The sequence below is a fragment of the Orcinus orca genome, chromosome 11 (assembly GCF_937001465.1).
Source record: "Orcinus orca chromosome 11, mOrcOrc1.1, whole genome shotgun sequence".
Taxonomy (NCBI): domain Eukaryota; kingdom Metazoa; phylum Chordata; class Mammalia; order Artiodactyla; family Delphinidae; genus Orcinus; species Orcinus orca.
The window spans coordinates 72,152,556-72,162,234 of record NC_064569.1 but is presented as its reverse complement, the minus strand read 5'-3'; the positions used below and the strand labels follow the sequence as shown (position 1 = coordinate 72,162,234).

Below are 9,679 nucleotides of genomic sequence, written 5' to 3'. Positions count from 1 at the left end.
GTAAGAATTAAGAAGTGTAATGTGTTAGCCCTTTCCCTCCATCTGAGGGAAGTTTCTATAGAATGAGTAGTTTCTGTAGAATGGATGAAACCTTGCCTGGAAAGAAAGCTTTGGAAGAAGACTGAAGAGAATTCCTTTTAGTGCTCAGAAAGGCATGAAACTGAGGCCTCCATGCAACTGCATTATGCTAAATATTTTATAATTTAAAAGACGGGCTTGTTTTCAGTGGCTGTAAGATCTCAAAAAGTGCAACTCTATCGATGTACATGACATCCATGATAACCACAACTATCGTAAACCCCAAACATTTAATTTCTCCAAAAGAATTCCTAGACATGTTCAACTGCCAGATGTGGTCATTTCTGTTTCTATATCTGGAACATTGTTTTGTGGAACTGGTCTAACTTCTGGTAAACCCTATATTTAAAAACTTATTTGAGGGCTTCCCTGGTGGCGCAGTGGTTGAGAATCTGCCTGCCAATGCAGGGGACACGGATTTGAGCCCTGGTCTGGGAAGATCCCACATGCCGCGGAGCAACTAGGCCTGTGAGCCACAATTACTGAGCCTGCGCATCTGGAGCCTGTGCTCTGCAACAAGAGAGGCCACGACAGTGAGAGGCCCCTGCACCGCGATGAAGAGTGGCCCCCACTAGCCGCAACTAGAGAAAGCCCTCGCACAGAGATGAAGACCCAACACACCCAAATATAAATAAATATACTAAAAAAAAACAAAAACAAAAACTTATTTGAGATAAGGCAATCATATACAACATGGATGTGTTTTCTTTGAATTGTAATTGATTATTGAGCATCTCTTCTAAAAATTCTAGTAATAATAGATAGCTAAAAAGAATAACAATAATGATTCTTTTTTTTTTTTTTTTTTTGCGGTACGCGGGCCTCTCACTGTTGTGGCCTCTCCCTTTGCGGAGCACAGGCTCCGGACGCGCAGGCTCAGTGGCCATGGTCCACAGGCCCAGCCGCTCCGCAGCATGTGGGATCCTCCCGGACCAGGGCACGAGCCCGTGTCCTCTGCATCGGCAGGCGGACTCCCAACCACTGTGCCACCAGGGAAGCCCACCACATGGGCTCTTTCGTGGGGCTGATCCACCTGAAGCTGGCTTACCCTAGATCACCCCAGATGATCCAACAGTGAGAGAGAAACAGAGAGACCGAGAGACAGAGAGAGGGAGGAATCACAGGATGGAATCAGCAGTCTTTTATAACTAAATCTTGAAAGCGATATATCACTTCTACAGTGTTCAATTTGTTAGAAGCAAGCTCTAAAGGCAAAGGACACTGGAAAACATCTTGGAGGCTGGCTATTACATTTAGTAACCCTCCACATTTTCACTCTTTTAAATCATTGCGCTATGTATGGATTTCTATCAATGTAGCTCTGGAATTAGGACTGTGAAAGCCAAGATAAGCCAGGTAGTGAAGTGTTGAAGCCATGGCAATGAATGGTCTAATCCCAAGACAACCATAAAAATTGCTGGTCTGTGGGCCAAATCCAGGCTATAAAACTCCAAAGGCTGGAAATACACAGGAGCCTAAAATGAAACAAATGGCAAAGATTCAAAGTATAGAGACTGGTGGTAACAGCAAGACTGATTTGTAGCAAGGTAGTCAGTTAAGAGGACACTTTACCAACAATGAGACCTTTTGATTTGTTAATTCATTCAATATTCAGCAAATATTTAGTGAATTCCTACTAAGCTCCAGGTGCTATTGAAAGCTTTGTGCATATAGCAGCAAACCTGGAAGCAAAGATTGCCACGGGCGGGCAGGAAACATCTTATAGCAGGTGCTTCCTTTGTGTGTTGACAGAGACAACAAGTGACTTCCCAGGATTTGACCCTTTCAGGATTTGTGGGCAGGAGAAGATATTTATATAAAAAGATAATAGGTAGAGTAGAGCTTGCATTCAGGGACATGAGGCAGGTCCTAGAAACCTTTTCATGCATTTACAGTCCTTCCTAGTTTAACTGAATGCTTTAAAAATGCTTGTTGCCCCCAAGTTTATGAGTCCAGCCACAGGTGTGGAGTGGCAGGGTCTATAAAAGCTACAGACTGTTGAAAGCATCAACACACTACCTGCTTTTCCTTACCTGCCTTAGTTAGCCATTGTAGCACAGTCATCTCTTTCTTTACGCTCAAACTGTATATATTTATATAACAGTTAGATCTGGAATTCTGCTCCAGAAACCTCGGTCAAAACCCAAACTAGTTTTCTTCCTGTTGAGACGGAGGCAGAGGAGAGAAATTGGGAAAGGAGGAAACAAAGTTTTCTTGGCTGATCCAAGGAAAGTTAGGTCGACTTGGGGATAAACTGTAAAGACTCCATATCTGTGTTAGCTGGGTGGAGCCAGTAACCATGGTGACCCTACCTCTAGGACACTTGTAAAGCTTTTGACCTACAAATGAATTTAATTTCCTCTGTCTCTGTGATTGAAAGCCCGTTTTCGATTCCATTAGACCCAAATATTCCATTGCCTGTACTCACATCAACAGTTTATTGGTGTGAAATTTTTTTATGGGTCTCTGGGGGGACTGACACTAGTTCTGTGGAGCACATACGGTTTACTTCAGTCATGCACATTTCAAAAGGGAGGGACTTGGAGGAAAAGACAGCCACGAAAATTTATTATTTTGAAAGTGAATCTGTGAGAAAAATAGAATTGAACTTTTAAAATGAAATAATGGCAAAGCAGGCATAATAGGTAGCCACGGCCATCTCTGTGACTGTGAGTCATTTTTCTTGGAGATTGTCATATCTGATGCCACATACACAAATGTTTTGTACTTACTCAGCAATTAAAGGTAAGAGGTTGTGAAACTCTAAATGAGCTAGGAAAAAAAAAGAAAGAAGAGGCAAAGGGCTGAGTTTGAGTGAGTAAAGGAAGATAAATCAGATGAGATTGCATGTTGATGACACTCACCAGGGTTGCCCAACAGTAATATCTGACAAACAGCAAGAGAAAAAGGAAACATTTTCGCAGAGTCAGCCACCCTCAGCATCTCTCTTCAAAACCCTACTAAGAAATCCCCACCGCTGGATGAGTTATTTCCTCTTTCTGCTGTATGAATACAATGGGAAAAAAATAGACCCTAGAGCTGAAATACTGAAGTTAGGAAATAGTGCCATGAGTAATAACACAATAATGAATTGGACAGAAAGGCCTGGAGGTATGGATCTTCCATCTAGAGGCTTGGATTTAGTCGAGTCCCTTCTGGTACGTGGATATTTCTCCCGTCTCTTTAGGCTGTTATGTATGGTCTTTTGTTTATGACTGTCCTTGGTTTTGTTCATTCTTCTTCCTGCCTGGATTCCAGTGGAACTGTACACCCTCCTCCCCCTTCTTTGTCCTTGTCATATCTGCCTTCAAATTCCTATGCTTTCTTTAAAATCCAACTTAAATTCATTTTTACCAAAGAAACTCAGCTCTCCCAGTCCAACTTTCACCTTTTTCTCTTTTTTCCTCCTAATATCTTTAGCCCTTTATTAAATTGGTCACAGTGTCCTTTTTACACAAGTTACTTATACCTTTTCTGTTGTCTCTATTGAGTTGAAGTCTCCAGAGGGCAAAAGGCTTGTTATGAGCATCTTTATATTTCCTATAACATTTACTCAGTGATATGAGAGATATAAAAAGCCAGTATAATACGTCAATGTTTATTGACTTAAAGTATACACTAACTCTTAATCATTTTAACAGAGATTAACAAGATTCTAGGCAAAAGTTCTTTAAACTTTCTTGCAGTTAAAACTAATTAACCTCTATCTATTTTTTTTTTTTTTTTTTTTTTTGGCCACGCAGCTTGTGGGATCTTAGTTCCCCGATCAGGGCTTGAACCAGGGCCCTCGGCAGTGAAAGTGTGGAGTCCTAACCACTGGACCACCAGGGAATTCCCAACCTTTACCTTCTTTTGCTTTGCTTTGTAGAATGCTGATGAAACGAACAAGATTATTTAATTTTTGGAAAAAATTTGGAAAAGTTGTTTTATGTTTATTTTAGAATGTTTTGATTAAAAAGAAAAAAAAAGAAATTGAGTCTACCTACTTTGAGTTCTTTGGAGGCACAAGACCACGTGGTTGTCTTGTTGGCTTTATATTAGAGCTGGGGAAGATTCTAGAATCTTTTAGTTTTTTCCCTTTTTGTAGAGGAACCTTTTAAACAGAGCTTTGTGTTGTAAAAAAGAAACAGAATGCCCAGCACTAGATCTTATGGCTTTTCTCTCTTCCTTTTCCCACTCAAGCCTCTCAAAGGTGTAGTTTATGCCTGTTGGCTACACTTTTGAGATATGCCTTCATTTCCTAACGGTTTGCAATTAACTGACTTTGATCTTCATCACACTCTAAAAACAGTTCTCTAAAGGGTCAGTTGTGACTTGCTTTTTGTCAAAATCTCTCAGCAGCATTTGCTGTTGATAACCTCCTCCTTGTGACCCCCTGCTGCCTTGGCTTTGACATTATTCTCTTCTAGATTTTCTTCTAGGGGTAGGGAAAAATTAAAGTGTTAAATCTCCTGCTAGGAGCTTTTGTGCATCACTGTATTTGAGCTTCATGACAACTCTCTGGGGCAGCAGACACTCTCGTATACTGTCACTTGAGGATAGATATTTTTGTTTTGTCCCATTGGCCAGTTATTTCACGGGGGTTTGGGTGGGGGTAGGTCTCGTGTGCCTTAGCTGGTTGCAAGTTCCTTGAGAGTGAAATCCACACCTTTCACCCCTTCTCTATCACTCACAATGCCTGACACAGCACATATTCTCAGGGCTTAGTAAATATTTGTTGACTCATTATAGATGAAAGTGCTCAGATCTTGAAGATGAAGACCAACATGCACCAGTTTTTGTTGAATATCTCTATTTTTCCAAGGGCTAGAAGAGATCTCCTTTCATAAGCTATCTTAAAAAACAAAACCAAACCAAGAAAACCACATTCATGAAAAGATCATGTTTGACACTAAGATTAGAAAACGATTAGCAACTGTCACCTGTTGGCCAGAGTGGGTTTCCTTCCAATGACAGGAAAACCTCTCAGCTGGGAGTGACTGAACCCTGAGGCCTCTGACTTAGATCAGGGTGATTATATTTATTACCTGCTCTGGGCAGCTTGGCCCCGTTTCTGAGTCAGATGCACTGAATTTGTACTTTCTGTCTGACACACAGGTGTCTTATCCCTCATTTCCATGTGAGATTAGGACCAGGCTGGGGTGAGGTGGGAAGAGTTGGGGTGGCGCTGGTGAAGTTGGTCTGTGTCACCCTCTCCATTTCCTCTTACACTCCCTCTATCGCCTTTCAGTTCCTCATTTCCCACCAGGTGCCAGCGGGGTTATACTTCCCCGTGATATTCCTTGTCATGGGGGAAGTGGTGGGAACCAACATTTTTTTGAAAGTGTGCCTACTATAAAGCATAACTGGGCATTCAGCATCATTGTGTCATTTGCAGTCTCCTGGCAACTCCATGAAGTAGATTTTATTACTTTTATAGCAGAGAGGTTGAAACTGAGGCTTTGAAAAGATAGGAAACTTGTCCATATTATACAGCTTGTATATACAAATGTGGCATTTAAAGTTCAGCTTGTCTGACTCCAAAACATCTGGGCTTCTTATATTGTACAAGGTTACCTCCTCAGAAGGAGAGGGATGTTATAAAATAGTTTCCCATTGAGGGCTTTGTAGCTTATGGTAGAGAGAGACCCGTGCTTTTCCAATAGAGCTCCAGCAAATTGGCGATGGTCAGAGGATCAGGGCTTTTGGGGTGGAGGAGGCTATATTTTCTCTCAGGACAGGATCTTCTAATCTTTTTTTTTTTTTTTTTTTTTTCGGTACGCGGGCCTCTCACTGCTGCGGCCTCTCCCATCGCGGAGCACAGGCTCCGGACGCGCAGGCCCAGCGGCCATGGCTCACGGGCCCAGCCGCTCCGCGGCATGTGGGATCTTCCCGGACCGGGGCACGAACCCGTGTCCCCTGCATCGGCAGGCGGACTCTCAACCACTGCACCACCAGGGAAGTCCTTGGATCTTCTGATCTTTATATGTGCTTCATAGCATTGCTCCTGACCTCTTCAACTAAGCATCGTTAGGCACCTAAGGTAAATAACCTAGAATTGAACACTTGGAGACATTTTTCTTTGATGAATGTTCTTTTATTAGTCCTGGGAAAATGAATTTAGGGTGCTAGGTCCTTCCTTTTAATCAAAGAAAATGCTTAGGTTAAAATAAGGAGCAAAGCCCTCCCATCGGCACTAAATTAACTGACCATGGGAATGTGTGTGCAGCATTCAGGTGAATCCCTCTGCACAGGTTGATGCTATAGTGCTTACTTGTGACTTGACAGGTGATGCAGCCTCATGGGATTTTAGAAGCTTCTTTAGGGTAAAGATCGTGGCTGGAACAGTGACTGGGTCTTCATTATCCAAGGAGTGGACATCCAAGGAATGAATATATATATATATATATAAAATGCTCCTAAAAATGAATCCACTTACACTTAAATTTTTTTTTCATAATTAAAAGAACCATGAATTGGGTCTGTATCTTCAAAAGGAAATTAAATGTCATGGTGATAATTTGTTTATTCTTACTTACATTTAAATAAATGTAAGTTAAATTATATTTAGCACATTAAGAAAACAAAGATGAATGAAATACTGATAATTCTTTTCGGCCTAACTTTTCTAATAAAATTGTATGGTAGCAATATTGAAATCTTCACTTAATGTATATATGCCTTTTGCAATGTTATCTCAATGGAGTATTCGCCTTAAGTGATGGCTTTACCAATTTTCCTAAAGTGCTCTCTTAATCCCTTTTATCAAATCATTCTTTTTTTCTTTTTTACCATGCCTATCATATCAGTATCCTTGTTGATTTCCTCTTCATTAATTTTTAATAGATCCACCATTGCCAATTCTTTTGTGTGGGTGTGTGTGATCCAAGAATTTTCCGACGTAACTTTCATCAATCTTATGAAATCCTACAACTTTTGCAATGTTTGTCATTTTGCTTGGCAATCTGTTGCATTGCATTTGCGTTGTTTGATTAAATGTCTATAACATCTACACCATCAGAGTTGGTATTGATATGATGGTTGGAGATACAAGCTAGGGGTTAAGTAGAGTGGGATAAGTGGTGACTAGCATTTCAAGAGGTCAATCAGCCTCTTTACGAATATTTTTGTGTTCTGGTGCTTCTTTGCTTCCCTAAGCAACCATGTAATTGTGGGATGGGGTATAATGCATGTTTAAATAATAAGGACTCCCTGGGCTCAAATAATTGTTGAATGGAGTGGAACTGACCTTGCCTGGATCTGCTCTCAACCTATAAATACAGCAGATGTTAGGAGCCTTCAGGCTCAGGTTGCACAGAGATGAACTAAATCCTCTTCTAACTCTTTTGGTGTGCATGAATAGAGATGAATGCATTCCAGAACTACTGGAATGTTAAATCTCAAATCTAGAGACCTGCTTGAAGGCCCATAATTATTTCTATTTTGATGCCTTTCAACAGATCTAAGGATTTGAGTAGTTTTGATTCAAGGTGGGCCAAGGATGGTAAAACTGAATGAGACTGAGGTTCCAGGCCTGTCCTATCATTGCTATAGTGTGCTTTTCGAGGTGCAGGGAAGTGGGGGAGGCTCATTAGCTTCAATAGACTTCAATACTGCGCTCTTTGTTTCTTTTAACCTCATTTATCTGTTATATTCCGTGTTGGTATAACTTAATAAATAAGAATCAATTTTCCCTTTCTAAAGTACTTAGATATAATAGGTCAGTGGGAGAGGATGAACACACTTGCTAACCACCCTCCTTTAACTACATATGTATGACCACATATTTGAATAGTATTATTTGCAAAATATAAAAGCACTTAAAAGTGATAAATTATTTTCATAGGTAGGGAGAGTAATGATGACTTGTTTGCCTCTTCCTTTTTGCTTCTTTAACATGCTGCTTAGATGACTTTTTTTCTTTTTGCTCCTATTATAGTTGGATGTGGAAGTTTTTATCAATTTTGTATTTTTCTTCCTGCTAAATTGCAAACTTCTTGAGGGCAAAACTCCCATCGTACTCTGTTTCATGTGCCCAGGATCGGACATAGGACTCCATAAATGTCTGCCACATTGCTCTTTAATTAAGTTAGAAATTGAGAACCTGGCTTAGAAAGGACAGACATGGTAAATGGTTACAGTGGAAGTGCAGTGGGTTGTACTAACTTTGCAAGGACAGGGAATGAAACAAGGTTAACTGGTAGCAGGTAGGACAGAGGATAGGTCATCTGTGGTGTATTATGAAAGGGGCAGAGGCCAAAGTACAATGACTATTTTACTGAAAAAAACAAATAAACAAACTGGAACATTCTTGCCTGAGCACTTATAAACTTGGCGCCAGTGAGCAGTTAGATGCGCTATGCTAGTGACAAGGTATAAAACCATCTGTGTAGTCTCTTAGGCTTTCTAATTTGCACTCTTTCAAAAGTGCTTCCCTATAGGAAATGACACTTGTTAATAAAGTGTCCATGACGTTTAGCCAGTGCTTAATACAAGGTGATGGAATCACCATAAAATGGAGATTTTAATCTCCAAGTATCTCCATTTTAAGGAGATTCCATTACATCAGAAATTTCCAATGAGCAACAGAAAAAGGGCACAAAGGTTTTCTGGAAGCTATATGTCTGCTGACTGTATCCATAGACCTATGAAGAAAGAAGAGCTTAATTAGACAGATGAGCAATTTCCTGAAAAGGCCTCTGCAGGCGTTGGATTACATCTCATTTCCTCTAAAAGAGGCATGAAAACCATGATGATTAACAACTCACTGTTTTGGAGCTTAGCCACTCTCCAGTTTGTCTTCACTAGGTGGGAATAAAGGAAAGTGATGCTACTGCTTTTGAGTTGGGTTCTCTTAGTCATGAATGTTGGATTTCTTTGCAGAATGTGTGTTAAATTGAGTTCCAGATTATCAGAGTGTGGGATTCCACTTTGCGGCTTGCCCTTGGTAAAGCTGCAATCATTTTAGCCAGAAGAATGTTCTAATCCATCTGTCCCCACTTTCAGTGGCTCAGGAAACAGAAACTAATTTTGATTTCAACTAATCCAAACTTGATGAAGAAAGGAAATATAATGCTGCTACATGAAAGCACGGAGTTCCTGCCAGAGCCAACATGTACTTCAAAAAATATTTTACTAATATCTGACTTATTCATATCACCTCGATCTTTCTGTTTCAGAGCATATGACTGAGAGCTGGCTGTACTGGAAATTAAATGATTTCATCAGTACCAAAACGCTAACACTGACTTAGAAGATCAGAGTCAGGAGAAAGTCCTCTCTGGATAGTACGGACCTTAGCTTCCATTTCTCAGTGCTTCTGCTTCTTTGAAATAAAGGAAGTTTAAGTCTTACTTAGTTTCCTTGTGCTCACTTGTCTTTTTTTTTTTTCCTTTTGTGTTTTACAAAACTCAGTCATTGAAACCCCTCCCATTTCACCATGATACAGACACAGTGTAATTATCAAGAAAAGAAAACTTTTTATTCTTTGTAAACTGTCAGAAATCCTAGTTAGTGAATCTCGTTACAGATCATTGATTTGAGATACTTGGAATTTTTTTTAAACAGTTGGCCAGATATTTGGGATGGCTATTCTTGCTAGCATTACTCTTTCAGTAGTCAA

The 9,679-nt window shown here is 40.2% G+C and overlaps 1 long non-coding RNA gene across 1 annotated transcript; it reads left to right on the top strand.

The window, feature by feature from the left end:
- The first annotated feature begins 2,989 nt into the window (after nucleotides 1–2,989).
- On the top strand, nucleotides 2,990–9,410 carry LOC117198509 (uncharacterized). The gene is made up of 2 exons (XR_004479706.2): nucleotides 2,990–3,236; nucleotides 9,237–9,410. It is a non-coding gene; the product is annotated as an uncharacterized LOC117198509 (long non-coding RNA).
- The last annotated feature ends 269 nt before the right edge of the window (nucleotides 9,411–9,679 follow it).